This window comes from Medicago truncatula, chromosome 3, assembly GCF_003473485.1.
Source record: "Medicago truncatula cultivar Jemalong A17 chromosome 3, MtrunA17r5.0-ANR, whole genome shotgun sequence".
NCBI classification, from domain to species: domain Eukaryota; kingdom Viridiplantae; phylum Streptophyta; class Magnoliopsida; order Fabales; family Fabaceae; genus Medicago; species Medicago truncatula.
In genome coordinates, this window is record NC_053044.1 from 17,681,997 (window position 1) to 17,703,529 (window position 21,533).

General features: G+C 35.6%; 2 non-coding genes across 2 annotated transcripts; both read left to right on the forward strand.

Moving 5' to 3' along the window:
* The first annotated feature begins 7,588 nt into the window (after nucleotides 1-7,588).
* On the forward strand, nucleotides 7,589-7,695 carry LOC112418165 (small nucleolar RNA R71). Its single transcript, XR_003008423.1, has one exon. It is a non-coding gene; the product is annotated as a small nucleolar RNA R71 (small nucleolar RNA).
* Nucleotides 7,696-19,064: 11,369 nt separating this feature from the next.
* LOC120579801 (small nucleolar RNA R71) lies at nucleotides 19,065-19,171 on the forward strand. Its single transcript, XR_005645546.1, has one exon. It is a non-coding gene; the product is annotated as a small nucleolar RNA R71 (small nucleolar RNA).
* The last annotated feature ends 2,362 nt before the right edge of the window (nucleotides 19,172-21,533 follow it).

Below are 21,533 nucleotides of genomic sequence, written 5' to 3' on the forward strand. Positions count from 1 at the left end.
CGTCTCAGAGTAGACAGAAGAGTTATCATGATAAGAGGAGAAAGGATATTGAGTTTCAAGTTAGTGATCATTTGTTTTTAAGGGTGAATCATGTGACCGGAGTTGGTCGTGCTTTGAAGTGTAGGAAGTTGACTCCTCGTTTTGTTGGACCGTTTGATGTCATTGAGAAGGCTGGGGTTGTAGCGTATCGGATTGCGTTACCACCGTCTTTGTCGAATCTTCATAATGTGTTTCATGTGTCTCAGTTGAGGAAGTATGTGCATGATGCGTCTCATGTGATCCAAGTGGATGAGTTGGAAATAAGAGATAATTTGACGGTTGAGACTTGGCCGGTTAGGATTGAGGATTGCGAGTTGAGGCGTTTGCGTGGCAAAGAGATTGTTTTGGTCAAAGTGATTTGGGTTGGACCAACTGGTGAGAGTGCCACTTGGGAACCGGAGAGTAGGATGAGAGTTTTGTATCTGGAGTTGTTTCCTTCAGGTAAATTTTCGAGGGCGGAAATTCTTTTAGGGGGGGAGAGTTTTAACAGCCCGATTTTTTAGCTAGATTTATTTTAATTACTTTTATTATGTGTTGTTGTGTGATTAATTGTGATTGTGTATATTTTATTGTCATCGGGTGCATTTACATGGATTACCGTATTAGAAGGGTATTTTGGTCATTTGGCGGGTAAGGGTAAAATGGTAATTTTGGTGAGAATTATTTTAATAATTAGTGAGAACCCTTATTTTACTAAGTTACTAGTGTAGTGATTAGTTTTTACTGTTAGTGACCGTTGGTTATATTTTACCGTTGTTAGTAATTACCGTTGAGTGTATAGAAACTTTTGAATTGTGTTAGAATGGGTTAGGCCCGTTACCATTTTGAGTTAAGCCCATTAAGGGGGATAACACTAGGGTTGTCTTAGAATTGTATTCATTCACTACAAAACTTTTTCCTAGAGAGAAGGAGAGGTAGAGAGAGAAAGAGTGAAGAGAAGAACAAGAGTGTTGGAGGGGAAGCTTGAGGAATCAAGTGGGTGACCTAGGAGCTGAAGTGAAGCTAGGATTAAGGATAATCAACTTCAAAGGTAAGGGGGTTAGTTATTATCATAATCATGTACAATCTTTGCATTTTCTCATGTTGTATGAAAATGGGTTGATGAACAATTGTTGTTAAATTCGTGCTCTTGCTGTGATGCTATTTTCTTGTGCATGAATTGATGATTATGGTATGTTTATGGGTGAAATTACATGTTTCAAAGTAAGTGTAAATGTTAAGTTATGAAATTATGCTTAATTGATGAAATTTGATATGTTTTGATTGAAATGAGATGTGATTCATATTCCATTGATGTGGTTATTGTTAACTGATGCTATTTAAGTGAATTATGATTTGGGTATACTTAATTGTGGATTGATGATGAGAGATAAATTGTTGTTGGTGGTTTTGTGAAATTGGCGAAGTTGAGTTAAGTGTTCATGTGAAGGACCAGAATGAACTTTTTGATATATATATGGTTGTTGACTGAAATTTTGTTATTGTTGGGTGAATTGAACCTATGAGAATTTCTGTTTTCATGTTGTGGTTATGTTAGTTGAGTCGTTTGGGAGAAAACGGGTTTTTCCGTGTGAAATGTCGATGTTTAAGCGTTTTCGCCAATAAGTGATTATGTGAGGTTTTGGAAAATGACTTTTGGGATGGTTGAAACATGAAATTTTTATAGATTATGTTAGAATCAAGTGTCAGGATCGTATAGGTGAAAACGACATCAAATCCGATTAACGGTTCGCATTTTACGGAAATGGTGAAAAACGCACTTTTTGGAAAAGCTGTAAGCGAACAGGCCAGAAGCACACTTCAGAAGCATACTTCAGAAGCACACTTCAGAAGCACCCTTCAGAAGCGTTCTTCAGAAGCAGACCAGAAGCTTCTCAAGAAGCGAAATTGCCAGTTCCAGCATCCCCTGTTTCGCGTTCTTGCGTCCTTTTCACCTATTTCTGTTTTGAATTGGACTTTGGTGTAAACATGAAAGTTGTAGATAATTTTATTAGCTTTCTAATGGCTTTGGTTTGACGTCCAAATGATTTTTATAACTTGAGTTATGATCAAATTACTACACATGGGTCATGTGGATTTTTGTGAAAACTTATCGTAACTTTTTCTATGAGCCGTGGAACTTTTCCAAACTTAATATAGGGTTTAATGAAGTACTTAGAGTGAAAAATTGAGTATGCATTTATGTATTTGAGAATGTGAATGTGTTGATGGTTTAAGAAATATTTTGGGCGGAGTTGAATCGGTGAAAACGGGTTTTGAGCTAAAATGTCATTTGTCTTGGATTTTCTCATATGAACTTAAGCTATCCTTTGAACTAATTTCTAATAGTTTGTAAGTGGCTTAAGTACTTGGCTACATGATTGATTAAGATTGAATTGTAGGATTTCAAATTTGAATAAGTTACCTAACTTTGAAAATTATCAATGTTGGTCGTTTGCCACATGATTTGGATTTTTGTTGGAAATGTTTCTTGAGCAAATTGTCTTGTGAGTTATTGAGATTATTCTTGTATGACTAAGTGAAGTTGTATTGAATATGATGTTTATCATGAGATGTGTAGGCTATCTTACTTGGAATATGAGAATGCTTGAATTGGTGAACTATTTGTGATAGTTGATGTTGAATGACATTGTTGATTGTTGATAAACAAGTTATTTTGTGAATGGTGAATACTATGATTTAATTGTGTATGGACATGTTTTCTTGATAATGCAAATGATGTGGAGATGAACAATATAATTGGGTGTCGTCCTATATATTGTGGAGAAAATTGTGATTGTTGTCGCATTATCGAGTCTTGTTACATGTCCATGCATCATAGTCGTGTTGAGATACGATGTTTTATTCGTTATAGGGCTTCGGCCTGGCAGAGATCTTTTGAGATCTAGTTTTGGACTTCGGTCTAGCAGAGATCTTTTGAGATCTGGATACGATGTTTTATTCGTTATAGGGCTTCGGCCTGGCAGAGATCTTTTGAGATCTGGATTTGGAGGTGACGACCTTTTGGAGATTTGGTACCACATGCATTTATGTGTCAATAAGTGCATATCATGACATGAGTCATATTTGGAAATGTGATTGGAGACTGTGAATGAATATTTGTGAATTGATAATTGTTCATGATGTATATGATCGGTGATTGTTCATGATGTATATGATTGGTGGTTGTGTATGAATAACTGTGAATTGATATTTGTTCATGACACATGTAATTGGTGATCATTGATGTGAGATATTGGGGTTTGATGTAAGTATTGATATGAGAATATTATTATTGATCAAGTGCATGATGTTTAAATTGAAATATTCATGATAACTGTTATTTGGATTATGATAATGTAATACTTACCCCCAATGGATCTGTTATGGACCGCCTGCCTATCTGTATGGATGGGTAGACGCTGAGCAGGTTTAGTTGCTTGGTGAGTTCTTGTGCTTGGTGGATATCGGGAGCTTTCTTCGATATCGGTGTTTAGAATTAGTCGGCTCTGATCTAGGCGTCGTTGTGTCGGTCTAGATTAGTTTATTTTCGATTTTGTTATGTTTGGAGATTACCCGTTTGTTGGGATTTTTGAGATGCATCTATGTTGATGTAATTTATTTATTCTTAACATGTATATTTGAATTTACTCTGGTTTATATTCCGCTGCAACTGTTGAGGTTTATATACATGTTTATTGGTTTTTGAATTTTGAATGTGGCGTAGCCTCTATTTCTTGAATAAATGAATTATTCGCATGTTTAATTGCTTTAATAGAAGTAGGGTGTTACAGGGCCGCCTCTTAAATATATTTGTACAAGATCTTCAAATTCTTTGCACATGATATTTTTGTATGAGATATTCATGTTTTTGTCCTCAATCCTTGCACCAGATATTTTTGTATAAGATCTTTTATATTTTTGGCACGAATCAACTCCAATTCTCCTTTCTTTTGCTCCAAGACTCAATCTTTAGAATATTTGTTCCTAAAATATAATAATATGCAATTGTAGTAAAAGAGTTCTAAAATGGAAATAAACTTAAATAAAATAAACTCAAATAAAAATAAAACAGACTTAAATATTATATTAAAATATCTAATTATCGACTCATCATTTACCAAAATGCAGGGTAAACAGCTACAATGTTTTAGAAAGTTGTTATTTATGCATGCATGTGATTTATTGAAGAAGTAACATCTAAATTCTTGATATGTCGTATCATTAGCATAATTTATCGTTTTTAGAGTTTAGGGTGTTATATCGCTTAGTACTGTCCGTCGAGCACATCCTTGTGAACAACACCGTTAACCCTGATGTCGACACAATCACCGATGTGATAGGTTTTGAATTACTTTAATGTTATCTACCTATCTAGATCGCATGTTTGTCGAGCACATCTAGGATCACAACGAGCACATCCTTGGGAACAACATGCTAAACCATGATGTCGACATAATCGCCGATGTGATAGCTTTTGAGGCTTAAGAAAGAAGCTTCTTCACCCGAGCGAGAATTTCCCTCGCATAACTCTGTTTATCTGAGTTCTAGGCATTCTCTTCATAAGGGCAATGACTTGAGGTGCTATTGTCCTGGACTGGCTAAAGCCTCTAAGCCCAAATTCTACATTTGGTGCTATTACTTGCAACACACCCTTTCCCCGGGAGGAGATGCTTGGAGGAACAGAGACCAGTTGAAACGAACTTTAACGTCTCTTTCCCATGTTCCTGCGATTATCTCACCAGCGGTTACACTTCCCACGAATTTGTAACCGCCGTACACATGCGTGCCTTACAATGGCTCTACAAACACGCACTTTTATATAAAGGGTACTCCTCGCAGTCTCTAAGGTAGAATCTCTCTTCTCTCGAAACCCCTTATTCTGACCTCTATTGACTTGAGCGTCGGAATGTCTGCAGGTACATCCCCCCTCCCCCCCCCCCCCCCCCCCCCACGTCATTCCAGTATCCAAACTAACGCATTCCACCACCTAAAACCACCGCATTATATAGCACCGACACCCACCTTATGATCAGGTACGATCAGTTATCAAAGATCATATATAAAAAGATTATATTTGTTCAAAAGACTGTGATTAATTAATTCATATTGAACTGATGTACATAAGAATTCTCCCTCTCATAATTAATTTCATTTATATGATAACTTAGTTGGTCATCCAGAAAACATATATAGTCACATTTCTGTTTTATAAACAACAGGGTATGGAAAATTTTAGTTAACCAAATATATGGTCTGTATAACCACATTTTTAAAGTTGTATGACCACTATTTTTCCAAAATTTAAAATTATTCGGTCTTTAGGCGTAAAAAACTCACAGCTTATAAAGTTGTTTATGGTTCAACAAGCTTTTAGTGGATTGATAAAATGTTATTCAGTGTTTGATTCGCCTAAAACAGGATTAATTATACCTGGGGAATTTCAGTTAGCCAATGATATGGTTTGTGTGACCACAATTTTTAAGTTGTGTGATCAGTATTAATTCCAGAAATTAGAAATTGTCGGTCTTTCGGCGTGAAAACTATTTAGCTTATAAAGAAGTTTTTATGGTTCGACAGGCTTTTAGTGGAGTCGTAAAATGTGATTCAGTGTTTGATTCGCCTAAAACGGGATTAACTATACCTGAGAAATTTCAGTTAGCCAAATATATAGTCTGTGTGACCACATGTTTTCAGTTGTGTGACCACTATTAGAATTTGTTAGTCTTTAGGCATGAAAAACTCGCAACTTCTATAGAAGTTGTTTATGTTTCGACAGACTTTTAGTGGATTGATAAAATGTGATTCAATGTTCGATTCGCCTAAAATGGGATTATGTATACCTAAAAAAATTCAGTTAGCCAAATATATGGTCTATGTGACCACATTTTATAAGTTGCGTGACCAATATAAAATCCATAAATTAGAATTTTTCCGTCTTTACGCGTGCTTTGATAATACGATAGCGGTGCTTCATAATTTTTTTTTAAGTATTTTCACATCTCATACATGCTCATCAGTCAAGGGACAACGAGTTGATAGAGAGAAAGAGAGAGAGAGAGTAGCAAATATTATTAATTATATTAATGATATTGCCACACAAGAGTGGTACAAGGTGTTACAATCAAGTTGAAGCTCGAAGTTTATTGTAACAGACTGATTTTTATTATTAGTTTATTAATATTATTATTGATCGTACCTGATCAGAAGATGGTTGCCGGTGCTTGGTTTAATGCGGTGGTGATTGTGTTCCGGTGAGCGTTGGACCGAATGGGGGGGTGTACCTGCAGATACTCTGACACTCAAGTCTGTAGAGGTTCAGAATGGGGGTTTAAGAGTGGACAAAGGCAACAAGCTAACACTAGCTCCTAGATCGCACATGACTTTATCAATGGTCTCACTTCCAATCTCATAAGGGATGACAAAACTACCTGGATCTCTGAGCTTAGGAGGCAACTTCTTTATGATAGCACTACTTTCCCTAGTCAAAGTTATTGTCTCGTTATGCTCTATCTTCCTTTTCTTTGAAAAAATTTATTTTAAAAATTTAGCATATAGAGGCATTTGAGACAAATCTTCCCAAAGGGAATATTAATGCAAATCTTATTAAGCATATCAACAAACTTATTAAATGGTGCCTCCAACTTAGGCTTAGAAAGCCTCAATGGGAAAGGAACTTTGGTTTTGTCAAGCGGTTTTTCACTCTCTATTATGGCTTTCTCACATAGAAGCTTAACACTCTCTCCCTCAATGTTTTCAGCCTTAGAAATGGTATCCTCTAATTGTTTACTACCCCCTAATGAAATAGCATTGGCATAGGATTTGGGGTTGGCTTCGGTTTGACTAGGAAAGACTCCCGATGTTTGAGAGGAAGTAGTCAACTGTTGGGCCACTTGGGAGATTTGAGTTTCAAGCATTTTAGAATTAGTAGCAACAGAGTCTACTTTAGAATTGAGTTTGGAAAGAGAATCATTCAGAAATCCGGTTTGGTTTTTGAGCTCTTGGAGCTATTTAGATTGATTCATGACATAGCTTTCCATTAAAATTTCCAAACTAGATTTATGAGGGACTCTGGTTGTTTGCATAGCCAGGTGGTGCCATTTGTCCATAGGAATTTTGAGGGGTTTTATAAAAGTTTTGGTTTTGCCTCATTCCTTGGTTGTATTGAGCGTAATTCATTTGCTCAACACCTTAAATAGCACTACCTAGCTGGCAATCAACACCAATATGTCCAAATACACCACAAATTTCACAAGGAGATGATACAAGAGTTGGTGTGACAGCATTAACATTCATTTTTTCAAACTTTTGGGTGAGTGCGTCAACCTTAGCAGCAAGATGATCAAGGGTAGAGACTTCGTACATACCTGCCTCTTTTTTGAAGGGTGAAGAAGCAGTGATGGCTCTCTCGTTAGTCCACTGATAGTGATTCTGGGCCATATCCTTAATCAAAGCATATGCTGCGGTATAGTTCTTGTTCATTAAAGCTCCACCTGCAACTGCATCAACAATCATTTTTGTGGTATATGATAAGCCATTATAAAAAGTGTGGACTATAAGCCACTTCTCTAAACCATGGTGGGGACAAAGTCTAAGCATTTTCTTGAAACTTTCCCACGCATCATAAAGAGATTTTCCATCTTTCTGAGTGAACCGTGTGATTTGGTCCCTCAATTTAGCAGTCTTAGAAGGGGGAAATAATCGGGTAAGAAATGCTTGCCTCATTTGATCCCATGAAGTGATGGAACCAACTTCCAATGAATGGAACCAAGCACTATCTCTATCCCTTTAGGAAAAAGGAAAGAGGTGCAGCCTTACGACCTTTTGGTTCGCCTTGAATGTTCCACTAAGTCTTAAGAAAGTTGAGATATGCATATTTGGATCCTCAGTGGGTGATCCAGAAAACTGATTTTGCTGCACCAAGTTAAGTAGTGCAGACTTAATCTCAAAATTGTTACCCTCAACCGTTGGGTACACAATAATAGCATGTGATTCTTCCGTAGAAGGTGTCGCATACTCTTTAAGAGTGCGTTCATCCATAGCGATATTATTTCGTGCTTCTCTCTTTCTCTTGTGCAAATATCGTTCGATCTTGGGAACGAATTCACCAAGACTTTTGCTTCTTCACATAAAAGAGCAAGAACCCAAGAATTTAATGGTAAAAATAAAAAACGAAGAAGAAGAAAAGAAAAATAAAAATAAAAATTCTAACCACTACTAAAAAGTTAATTCAATTTGTTAACTCTCCGGGAATTGCGCCAATAACTTGATATAGTAAATCCATAAGTGCACGGTTTACCGGTGTAGTAATAAGAGTATCATTCCGACAGGGAGTTGTTTAATTCAATTAACCTTTATGAATGATTAGAAAAAGAAAGTTTAGTTGAAAAGTTTGGGATTTTAACGGTTTAAAAAGAATAATAAAAAGCGTCTTGGGATTGTTGGTTTATCATGGTGACAAACCAAACCCTAAACCTAGAACTTTATGTTGGACCTATTTTCGAAAGACAATTTTCTCTTTAGCCTATCACGTCTCCTTTCGATCTCAGTGAGTGTGTTTCTCTAGCAACCACGCCTATTTTCATGGTTGATTGCTATTGAAATCCTTGAAGCTCGAAACTTTATTGTCTCAAGGTTTGTTAGACTATTTTCATGTTTAGCAATCCTTGTCTAAATTCACTTGTTCCAATATTTAAACTTCATCTTTCGATCCATCGGTTAATATTTTTGATGAATCAATAACAAGTATTAAACTTTATCTTTCGATTCATCGATTAATATTTGTTATTGGTTTTAAGAACGATGAAATAGATTAGAAAATATATTTACATAAAATTGGGGTTCGAGGCTTGGTTTGATTAGGATTATGTCATTAGATTTATCCAACAATCCCAAGAAGAAGAAGAAGAACATAAAATAAAATAAAGATGAACTTTTATTAAAAGAAAACAATTGTCACTATTAAATTCAAAGAACAAAAGATGATTTTACAAGCTAGATGGCTGCTCAATTTATAGTCTAACATTGACTTGAGCCCTAAGAAATAAATCACTAAAGTGTTGCACAAGAAACCATGGGTTCTAGGTCAGAAATACTAAAATAGGCAGCTTGTCCAAGAAGCAAAAGCCACAAAAGGACAATAAGGGGCGCGCCATGCTTATATTTTGGCGAAGGATCTACAAACTTTGTGCACAAGATATTTTTGTATATGATCTTCATATTTTTGGCACAAATCAACTCCAATCTCCTTTCTTTTGCTCCAAGACTCAATCTTTTAAATATTTGGCTTAATTGCACTTTTGGACCCCTATCTTTCCAAAAGTTGCGGTTATGGCCCCCTAACTAATTTAAATACAAAAGAGTCCCCTATGTTTTGATTCTTTGGCAGTTTTGAACCCCGAGTCCATTAGTGAGGTGCCACGTGGCCCCCTAAATAATACACTTGGCACCTCACTAATGGACTGGGGGTCCAAAACTGCCAAAGAATCAAAACATAGAGGGCTGTTTTGTATTTAAATTAGTTAGGGGGCCATAATCGCAAATTTTGGAAAGATAGGGATCCAAAAGTGCAATTAAGCCAATATTTGTTCCTGAAATAAAATAACTTGCAATTGAAGTAAAATGGCTCTAAAAAGGAAATAAAAACATATTAAATTAAATAAAATAAACTTAAATATTATATTAAAAACACTAATTATTGACTCATCATTGAGCCATGAGTTGTACCTCAATAGAGTGCAAAGATCCTGAAGCAAAAGGCACTTGATCTGCTGACAGTTGGCCATCTTGAGAAAGAACAGGTTCATTTGATGCATTCAAATAATCAAACACTTGAACATTCTGATTAGCCATGATTGGAACATATTCAACATTCTGAACATCAGGCATTTTAACATTTTGAGCTTCAACTGTTTCTTGAACATGCTGAGTTGTTTCCTGACCATCATGAAACACTTCATTTTTGAAGTCAGTGTTGAGATCTTCAATGTTGAGATCAAACCCAGTTGAGAACTTCATATTCTCATCTTGAACAACTTCTTCCCTATTCATTTTTTAAGCTAAAAGATAGCCATTTCCTGAGTGTCAACAACATTATGAGCATCCTTCTCAACACTTTCTTCAACTCTTTGATCTTGATCAAGAGAGTTTTCATCAGCAGTTTGAGGTATACCTTCATGAGCCTCAACAACCTTAACATTCTCAGCTTCCCATGGAAGAGATGCATCATTATGCTTCTGAGCATCATCTTCAATCACTCATTCACCAATTAAAGCTTTCAATTGACAGCTTCCTTCTTTAACAATCTCCTTGGCAAGTTTAGAGACTTGAGAGAAGAGGTCCAAAGCTGGTGGAGAGGAAGGTCTGACTTCTGCATTCTCAAGAGATTTATCTCTGATCTCCTCTACCTATCTCTTCTTCCTGGTTTTCTGAACATTCTGATTAGAAGGTCTCTTAACAGACCTAGAAGTTCCAGAGGTTGTGGAAGATGGCATGTTTGAAATGGTGATGCGTAGTTGACCTAAAGTATTTGATGTGAACTTCATGAAATCAAGCTTGCGTTTTCAACCCTCAAGAGGCACATTTTCCTTTTGAAAAATGGAAGTTAGATGCATTCCATAGGGTAACCCATCCACAGTTTGAAATTTTTCCGCACTAGCAACCACAATGATGACATATCCAAGGTGATTTCTTTTTGTTTCTTGGTTGGGGGTTCAGATGTTGGATAGAATATTGAGGCATGTTGTAACGCCCTATTTTATTATTTATTTATTTTATTGAGTTTAGATGTCTTTTTATAATTTAGTCGATTTATTTTGATGAGTGATATTTTGTTATGTTATATGTTGGTATTTATTAGTATAATATATTTGTTATTTGGTGTAGAAATATATATGTTATCTGGTGTAGAAATATATTTGTTATTTGGTGTAGAAATATATATGTTATCTGGTGTAGAAATATATTTGTTATTTGGTGTAGAAATATATATGTTATCTACTGTAGAAATATATTTGTTATTTTGTGTAGAAATATATATGTTATCTGGTGTAGAAATATATTTGTTATAGAGATATATTTGTTATTTGGGGTAAAATAGAATATTGAGGTGTGAGGGGCAGATTTGGAATAAGGGAGAATGTGTTAGGTTTATAAAAAGAAAGGTTAGAAAGTCAGAATAGAGAATACGTAGAAACTACTTTTGGGAGAAAAAGGGAGAAAGTGAGAAGTCATAGAAGAGAAGAATCTTGTGAGAAGAGGAGCAATCTTGTAGAGTCCGATGATCTAATCTAACGTAAGGGTGGGACTAACTTTCTCTAATTCTAAGTTGTATAATTCTGAAAAAGGGTTTAACCTTGTAGTTGTTATTAGTTTTGATGTTATAGAAATAAGGGTTTAACCTTGTAGTTGTTGATAGTTTTGATGTTATAGAAATAAGAGTTTAATCTTGTAGTTGTTGATAATTTTGTTGGTAATGAAATTAGGTTTTGAATTTCAATTTGATTGTTGAAGTGTAGGTAATCCAATGAATCATGGTGAAAATTGTTATTCAGGTTGTAGAATAATCATATGTTAAGTTTCCTATCAAATTTTTGATTAGGGTAGATGAAATTTGGGAATTTGGGGTGAAAAATGGGGTTTTCCCGAGTTGCTCTCTTACAGCATGTCCTGTTTCATGTTCTTGCGTCTTTTTCCCACATTTCTGTTTTGAATTGGCCTTTGCTGTAAACATGAAAGTTGTAGATATTTGTGTTAGCTTTCCAGTGACTTTGGTTTGACTTGATAATGGTTTTTGTTTTTCGAGTTATGATGAAAATACTCCAAGGAAGTCTTAGAGAAATCTTATGAAAATTCTGCATAACTATTTCTAAGTCAATCCAAAACTTATGGATTGTCTCCAAACTTCAAAGCTTGTGTACTATGAGTTCAATTAAGGTGTTTAAGAGTATTTAACATATGTTGTGATGAATCTATCTCGGTTTGACGTGAATATCTTTGATTGATGAATTATTATATGAATGTATATGTTGATGAATATGATGTTATATGATGTTGTTCATGATTGATGAATTATTATACGATGTTATATCATGTTGTTCGTGATTGATGAATTATTATATGAGTGCATATGTTGATGCATATGAATGTATATGATGTTGTTCATGATTGCTGAAGTATTATATGAAGGTATATGTTGATGAAAATGATGTTACATGATGTTGTTTATAATTGATGAATTATGATATTATGATGCGAGGTCGTTTCCGCTGTTGTCGTCAATGTCATTAAAGTTGTATAAGTTGTTAAAGTTGTCTAAGTTGTTGAAGTCGTATAAGTTGCTGAAGTTGTCGAAGTTGTTAAAGTTGTTGGTTGCTGAGTCCATGCATACTCATTAAACTTGAGGGCTTGATGCCCTGTGAGCCTATTTGCTCTATTAAGTTGAGGGATTGATGCCCTGATTGGTACCACATGCATATTGCATTTGTCAAGTTGATGTTGTTGTCATTGCATTGTCGTTGATGTCGAGTTGTCGGTGTTGTCGTCGTGTTGTCAAGTTGTCGAAATAATTAATGATTTATAGTTGGAATTATGTGAAGTATCAATATTATTTATTGTTGTTTTTTATGTTGTTTATGTGAAGCTTTGTTAATGATGATTTGAAGTTAATTGATGATTTATAGTTGGAATTATGTGAAGCATTAACATTGTTTAATTGTTGTTGTTTATGTTGATAAATTCTCTTACTTAAATTAGTGTTTATTAGTTTTACTAATGATGAATAGATGTTGTTATGTGTTGTCAAATTCTTTTAAAGAATTATATGCTTATTATTATTGAATGTGAAATCTCACCCCTTCTGTTTGAATGTTGCCTCTACGTGGGTAACGTGCAGATAACCAGGATTATCTGTTGATGTGAGTTGACTCTCTCACGCGTCGTCTTCGGGTCGCTCTGATACGTAATGGGATGAGGATCTTTGCATTGTTTTCCTTTTGTTACATATTATTATGAATTATATTGATGAACCATTGAGATGGGATTTTTAAGAAGTTGTTTATGTTTAGGCCGTAGTGCCATTTGTTGAATAATGAAATGTTTTTCCGCTATGATGTAATTTGAGTTATTGATGAAAGATGTTTAAATAAATAGTAATTTTCCTCTATTTATCTTTTAAAGAAGTGCGACATCCTGTTTAAGTTGAATACTCTGATTATTATGTAAAAAATTTCAAGTTGGGAAAACGGAATGTTACACATGTGATCTAGCGTTAAAAACTCAGTCTTCTTTTCTGGAGGAAAAAAACTTCTTTGTGGGAATTTTGATCTCTTTGTTCACAGTGCCATTGTCAAAGCCTATTCCTTTCATATTTCCAGATGTCTTCCCAAGTTGCAGTATTTCATCTAACACATTAGAACCATTATTCAACATCCGAACAAATTTTGTCATGTTTTCTAATTTGGAATTTAACAAGGTGTTTTCCTCTTGCAAATCAGTGATGATAGACACAAGTTTCTCTTTTTCCAAAAAAAAAAAATCATTGATAGTTTTCTTCTAATTCTCTAGTTTGGAAGATCAAATAGTTACCCCATTTTGAAGGTCATAATTAGCTGACAATAGTTTGTTCTTTTTAGCCTGCAGTTGAGCTGTGATTCTCTTATGCTCCATTTATGACTTAATCACCTCTACACTTCTAGCACAAAGCTCTTTGTAGGAATTAGATACCTCTTCATAAGTTAATTCTTCATCACTTGATTCTTCGTCAGAGTCATGTCTTCCTGTTAATGTTGTCACATGATTGGAATTTTCATCAATTCTATCCCTTCTTTGAGACTCACTGTTTCTGCTGATGTTGGACGAGATGTTATGAACATTTGGCCTTGAATTTTTGTCAATCATCTCCAACAATTTGTTAAATTCTCTACCAAGACGCATAATTGCATCTAAATCACTTTCATCAGTCTCCATTTCACATTAAACGTCTTCCTCATCGGTATTAGCAAATAAAGCTATGTTTTTCTTCTTAAATCCATTAGCTAATTCGAAAGATTGAAGAGATCCTATTAGCTCATCAACCTTCATATTGAGGATGTCTTGTGCTTGTTTAATCACAATCACCTTCATATAAAATCTCTTAGGTAGAGATATGAGAATCTTTCTTACGAGCTTATCATCAAACATCTTTTCCCCAAGTGAGTCAAAAGAGTTAGCAATATCAAGAATGTTTAAATAATAATCATGTATGTTCTCATCCTCCATCATTTTTATATTTTCAAACTTTGTAGTTAGAAGTTGAAGCCTTAACATTTTCACTTTAGATATACCTTCATGTGTAGTTTTGAGAATTTCCCAAGCATCCTTAGCTATAGTGCATTGCTTGATCAATCTAAACATGTTCTTGTCCAGTCCATGGAATAAAGCGTTCAAAGCCTTCGAGTTTTCAAGAGCTAATTCATCTTCTTCCTTGGACCAGTCTTCTTTTGGTTTTGATGAGATAAAACCGCAAGTGCACGGTCTTACCGAAGTAGTAAAATATGAGTATCGTTCCGACAGGGAGTTATGAATTCAATTAACTTTCAATAATGATTAGATGAAAGTTTCAAAGGTTAAAAGTTTGGATTTTTAATCATAAGAAAATAAAAGAAAAGATAAAAGCCTTGGAATCATTGGTTCATCCTAATGACAAGTCCTTCACAAACCAAACTATTAAACTTATAACCTTATGTTAGACCTAATTTCTCAAGACAGTTTCTCTTATGTTCCTCTAGCAACCAAGCCTATTTCGTTGACTTGATTACTATTAGATTTTGGTTCCTCTAACAACCAAACCTATTTCGCTGACTTGATTGTTATTAGTTCCCTTGAAGATCGAAACTATATGTCTCAAAGATTGCAAAGCCTATTTCGCTGACTTTGCAATCCTTGTCTGAATTCACTTGTTCGAATATCAAAGCTCCACTTTCGTTTTATGAATTGATATTTGGAATAATGGATAAACAATTATCAAACCCTCCACTTTCGTTTCCACAGTTTGATAATGGTTGATCCATGTTAAGACGGTGAATTCAGATAAGAAATTAGGGTTACATAAGATTAAGGTTTAGAGCTTGGTTTGATTAGAATTATGTCATTAGACTTATCCAACAATCCCAAGACAAGAGAAGTCTACTCACTGACGTTCATCGTAGACAAGGAGAAGAGGAGAGAAAGCATAAAAGTAAATAACAACAAAGTAAATGAACTTTTATTAGAAAACAATTGTCACATATTGCATTCCAAGAAAAGGTGAATATTTGTGATGGCTAGCTACTCTATTTATCGTACACAATTGACTTAAAATCTAAGCAAGTATATTCTAAGAATATTCCTCGATAGATTGTGCGCCAAAATAGAATAGCTTGGAGTCCAAGCAAAAGCAGCAAAAGGTCTCTGGAGGGTGGCACGGCCGTGCCAAGGCTAGCACGGGCCGTGCCAGGCTTCTGACTTGTGGGAGATATATTTTGTTTCCCAATCTTCGTATTTTCGTGTCCAATCTGCTCCAAATCCCTTTCTTTTGCTCCAAGACTCAATCCATCCAATATTCTTCCCTGAAATATAATAAATTGCAATTTAAAGTAAACTATCCTAAAAAGGAAATAATACTAATATAAAATTATATAAAATCTAAATAAAACTAAACTAAAAAGCATATTAAAATAGCATATAAATGACTCATCAAACTCCCCCATACTTGAATCTTTGCTTGTCCTCAAGCAAAAGGCATAAACATAGTAGCACTAACAGTTATATCAAATGACAATTTCAATTAAAGCACATGTCTCCTCAAGGGCTTAAATCCCAAATGTACACTAATCACAAACTCAAGCATTTCTTGTAATTTTTATTCAACCCAACGATCAAGTTTCAAGTGAGTGTGTGTGTGAAGTCCAACCCTTTTCTTGCTCCTGTATAAGATAGGCATTATGAGGAAACATGGTCTAATCCTAGCACTAAATCAACCAAGAAAGATTCCTTCTATAATTCATATAAGAGAGATGGGAGTATTTGAGAATCTTTGTTCTTTGCCATTTGCACATTTTAAGTTCTTTATTTAAGGAACAACATCTTCACGTAGGAGGTCGGAGGGCCCACCCCCTTCCCCAATCTAGATTCAATGGTATCCCTTAAAACATCATCTTCACGTAGGAAGTCGGAGGGCCTACCTCCTTCCCCAATCTAGATTCAATGATGCTTTTTAAAGTTTTTCCTTAAGATAACAATCATCTTCACGTAGGAAGTCGGAGGGCCTACCTCCTTCCCCAATCTAGATTCAATGATGAGATCTTGGAATTTATTTGGCTTTTTGGCTTTTTATGAACTCCCTTATACTAACTTATACTACTGGCATTTTGAGAATCTTTAAAGGTTAATGCACCACTAAGATTAAAACGCGTTTCCTTAAAATACCTATTCATACATTTACTCAAGGGAAGCAACTTTGTGTTTTTTTCATTGGAGAATTTTATTCACTTTAAAACAAGATGTGGGTATATCAAGAAGACTTAAAACACAAGAGTTTGCTTTCATGTACAAGAAGCAACAAAATAAGAGGAGACAATGAAAATTTTTGTGTCATGATATTTTCAATAAAAATTGGCTACTTAACCATGCCTTTTACAATAAAACAAAACAAAAGAATAAAGTTCAAGGGAGTTTGGAAACACTACGACTAAAGACACTTTATTAGGCTCCCCCCACACTTAGGAGAAGCATTGTCCTCAATGATTCAAGATAAAAGAAAAGTAGAAGAGAAGGAGAGGCAGAAGAGTGAGATAGAGATTAAAGAGATAAGGTGAAAAAGAGGAAGAGGAAAGCTCACGTTTTTATTGAGGTCCATAGGGAGGGCCTTGGAGGTTGAAGAGTTGCATCATGTTCCGAAGCATTTGGTTATTTTCTTCGGATATGCGGTTGCCCCGTAGGACATCATTTCTTAGCCCGGATAACTCAACACCTTGCCTTTGTTGCTCGGTGCTTATCCTTTGTACCTCGGTTTGCATCCATGCCCATCTTTCATTGTTGTCGTTATGGTCATGGGGCTCCTCTTCATGGTGCATGTGTGCACCTTCTTCGTCACCTTGATTATGCTCTTCATGTACCTGTCCCTTTGCTTGGTGTCCTTGAAGATTATGCCATGATTCTTGGCTTGCATTTTCTTCTTTGATTGTGGTCCTCCGGAAGAGCTTGCTCCACCTTTCCTAGATACCATTAATCCTTAACCTTGGTTGACCTTTTGTGTTTTGGTGAAGGTTGGGTTTTGGGAAATGTTTTTGGTGGAAAAGGTTGGTTGGGTGAATTGGTGAAGAATTTGTGGGTTTTTAGGTAGGTGAATGGGGGCTACGAGTTTGATGATAGTTGGTAGGGATGGAGGAAAGTTGTTTTGGAATGGTGTGTTATGATTGGGATGGTATTTGTGATTGATGGGGTGAAGAAATTTTGAGAATTGGTGAGGTTTTGAGGGAGGTATGGAGTTTGTAAGGTTTTTTGGTTATGGAGGTTTTAGATAAAAATGGGAGGATGAGGGATGTGAGTGGTTGAGAATGGGGGATGAAGAAGATGAAAAGTTAGATGAAACTGAACCTGGGATCGGGCACGGCCGTGCCAAACTTAGCACGGGCCGTGCCAAATTTCTGGATTGTGGGTCAGTTTTTGGGTAGCAAGGTCTGGCACGGCCGTGCCAGTGTGAGCACAGGCCGTGCCAAGGTTCTGGACATGGGGCCTCAAAATTTTCTCGTTTTCTTGAATCACCTTCGGACAATTACCTACAAAAGAACTTAAAAAAAAAACAAAAACAAAACAAAAGCAGTTAAAAGCGTGGGTTGCCTCCCACGAAGCGCTTCTTTATAGTCATTAGCTTGACGTTCAAGAGGTTTCTCTACCCTATACCCAATCTTTCCCAAAGGGATAGTGGCGTCAACCTGGCATTCTCTCCCAAATCACACATGGCTTTCTCAATGCTTTTGGATCCTATGACACAAGGTATGAGAAAACTTTCTAGATTCTTAAGTTTAGATGACAATTTGTTTGGAAGTATTTCAATTAAAATTCTAAATTCGTCATCTAACTTTGATTTGACAAAACCTTGTGTTAATGGATTTTTAGGCTCATGAGGTGGTGAAACAAATGGCTGTTCATTTTCTCCTATAGTTTTCTCACTTTGAGGCTCATCACTTCCTATTTCTCCCTCATTGTTCTTAATTTTCACAACGGGGTCCTCTAATTGGTTACCATCCCTAAGAATAATAGAACTTATATGGCCTTTGGGGTTGGTTTCAGTTTGACCTGGAAAGATCCCGATGGTTTGAGAGGAAGTAGTCACGTGTTGGGCCACTTGAGAGATTTGGGTTTTAAGTATCTTATTGTGAGTTGCTATGGAGTCTACCTTGGATGTGATTTTGGCAAGAGAATCATTCAAAAATCCTGTTTGGTTTTTAAGCTCTTGGAGCTGCTTGGATTGATTTATAACATAATTTTCCATTAAAAGTTCCAAGCTGGATTTTTGAGGGACTCTTTGGTTGTTTGCATAATTGGGTGGTGTTGCTTGTTGTCCAAAAAGATTTTGAGGGGTTTGATAAAAAAATTGGTCGTTTCTAAACCCTCGATTATATTGAGCATAGTTTACTTGCTCAGGACCTCTAACAACACTACCTAGTTGGCAATCAATGCCAATATGGCCAAATACACCACAAACTTCACAAGGAGGTGATACAGGAGCAGGTGTGACAACACTAGTATTCATTGTATCAAATTTTTGTGTCAGTGTGTCAACCTTAGCAGTTAGATGATCAAGGGAGGAAATTTTGTACATACCTGCCTCTTTTTTAGAGAGTGAAGAAGCAGTGATGACTCTCTCACTTGTCCACTGATAGTGGTTTTGTGCCATGCCCTCGATCAAATCATATGCTGCTGTGTAAGTTTTATTCATCAAAGCTCCACCTGCAGCTGCATCAACATAGATTTTTGTGGTATACGAAAGACCATTATAAAAGGTGTGGATAATTAGCCACTTCTCTAAACCATGATGGGGGCAAAGCCTAAGCATTTCTTTGAAACGCTCCCACGCATCGTAAAGAGATTCACCATCTTTTTGAGTGTATTGAAAAAGCCTCGTCCTGAATTGAGCGGTTTGAGAAAGGGGAAAGAATTGGGCAAGGAAAGCTCGCCTCATTTGGTCCCATGAAGTGATAGAACCAATAGTCAATGAATGAAACCAAGCACTAGCTCTATCCCTTAAGGAAAAAGGAAAGAGGTGCAGCCTTACAGCCTCTTGGTTTGCCTTCAAAGTTCCACTGAGTTTTAAAAAATTTGAAACATGAAGATTCGGATCCTCAGTGGGTGATCCGAAAAATTGATTTTGCTGCACTAGGTAAATAAGTGCAGGCTTTATTTCAAATTTACTACCCTCAACCGTTGGGTACACAATAGCATCGTACGGCTCATCTGAAGATGTGATTGCATACTCTTTGAGAGCACGTTTCTCATCCATGTCGTTATTATTGTCTTTGAGCCATGCCTGAAATCAAAACGGTTAAAGATAGAAAATAAAAAATAAGGAGAAAGGGAGGGAGAGAGATATATATATATAAAATAAAAACAAAATAAGATAAGGAAATAAAATATATTATAAATATATAAAAAATAAAAAAATAAAAAAGGTAAGAAAAAGGAAATAAAATATTTTATAAATATATATATATACTATTTTATATATATATTTTTATATTATTTTATTATTATTATTATTATTATTATTATTATTATTATTATTTTAGACTAACCACTATTAAAAAGTTAATCAAATTACAATAACTCCCCGGCAGCGGCGCCAAAAACTTGATGAGATAAAACCGCAAGCGCACGGTCTTACCGAAGTAGTAAAATATGAGTATCGTTCCGACAGGGAGTTATGAATTCAATTAACTTTCAATAATGATTAGATGAAAGTTTCAAAGGTTAAAAGTTTGGATTTTTAATTATAAGAAAATAAAAGAAAAGATAAAAGCCTTGGAATCATTGGTTCATCCTAATGACAAGTCCTTCACAAACCAAACTATTAAACTTATAACCTTATGTTAGACCTAATTTCTCAAGACAGTTTCTCTTATGTTCCTCTAGCAACCAAGCCTATTTCGCTGACTTGATTACTATTAGATTTTGGTTCCTCTAACAACCAAGCCTATTTCGCTGACTTGATTGTTATTAGTTCCCTTGAAAATCGAAACTATATGTCTCAAAGATTGCAAAGCCTATTTCGCTGACTTTGCAATCCTTGTCTGAATTCACTTGTTCGAATATCAAAGCTCCACTTTCGTTTTATGAATTGATATTTGGAATAATGGATAAACAATTATCAAACCCTCCACTTTCGTTTCCACAGTTTGATAATGGTTGATCCAAGTTAAGACGGTGAATTCAGATAAGAAATTAGGGTTACATAAGATTAAGGTTTAGAGCTTGGTTTGATTAGGATTATGTCATTAGACTTATCCAACAATCCCAAGACAAGAGAAGTCTACTCACTGACGTTCATCGTAGACAAGGAGAAGAAGAGAGAAAGCATAAAAGTAAATAACAACAAAGTAAATGAACTTTTATTAGAAAACAATTGTCACATATTGCATTCCAAGAAAAGATGAATATTTGTGATGGCTAGCTACTCTATTTATAGTACACAATTGACTTAAAATCTAAGCAAGTATATTCTAAGAATATTCCTCGGTAGATTGTGCGCCAAAATAGAATAGCTTGGAGTCCAAGCAAAAGCAGCAAAAGGTCTCTGGAGGGTGGCACGGCCGTGCCAAGGCTAGCACGGGCCGTGCCAGGCTTCTGACTTGTGGGAGATATATTTTGTTTCCCAATCTTCGTATTTTCGTGTCCAATCTGCTCCAAATCCCTTTCTTTTGCTCCAAGACTCAATCCATCCAATATTCTTCCCTGAAATATAATAAATTGCAATTTAAAGTAAACTATCCTAAAAAGGAAATAATACTAATATAAAATTATATAAAATCTAAATAAAACTAAACTAAAAAGCATATTAAAATAGCATATAAATGACTCATCAGGTTTCATATCAACTGTCTTGTTTCCATCTTTGTCAAGCACAACAGGATGTTCCCAACCCTTCAGAACTGATTTCCATGTCTTGCTATCTATGGATTTGAGGAAAGCACTCATGCGTGATTTCCAATCATCATAGTTGGAGCCATCCAACAAAGGTGGTCTGTTTCACAACTTCGGTGTAGTACACATGAGTATCAAACTCAACATACAGTCCTAAACATGTATCACAGACGATACGAGAAAGGCTCTCAATAAAGGTTCTAAACTTGCATCACAAATGATAAAAGAGTAGAGCACATGTAGACTCAAAACCCTAAAAACCCAAACCTCTTAGAATGTCGGCTTGAATGATCAATTAGGTCTTGAAGTCTCCCTTATATACTGAAGCAGCTTGGGCTAAATACTTTAGTTGGACTTTA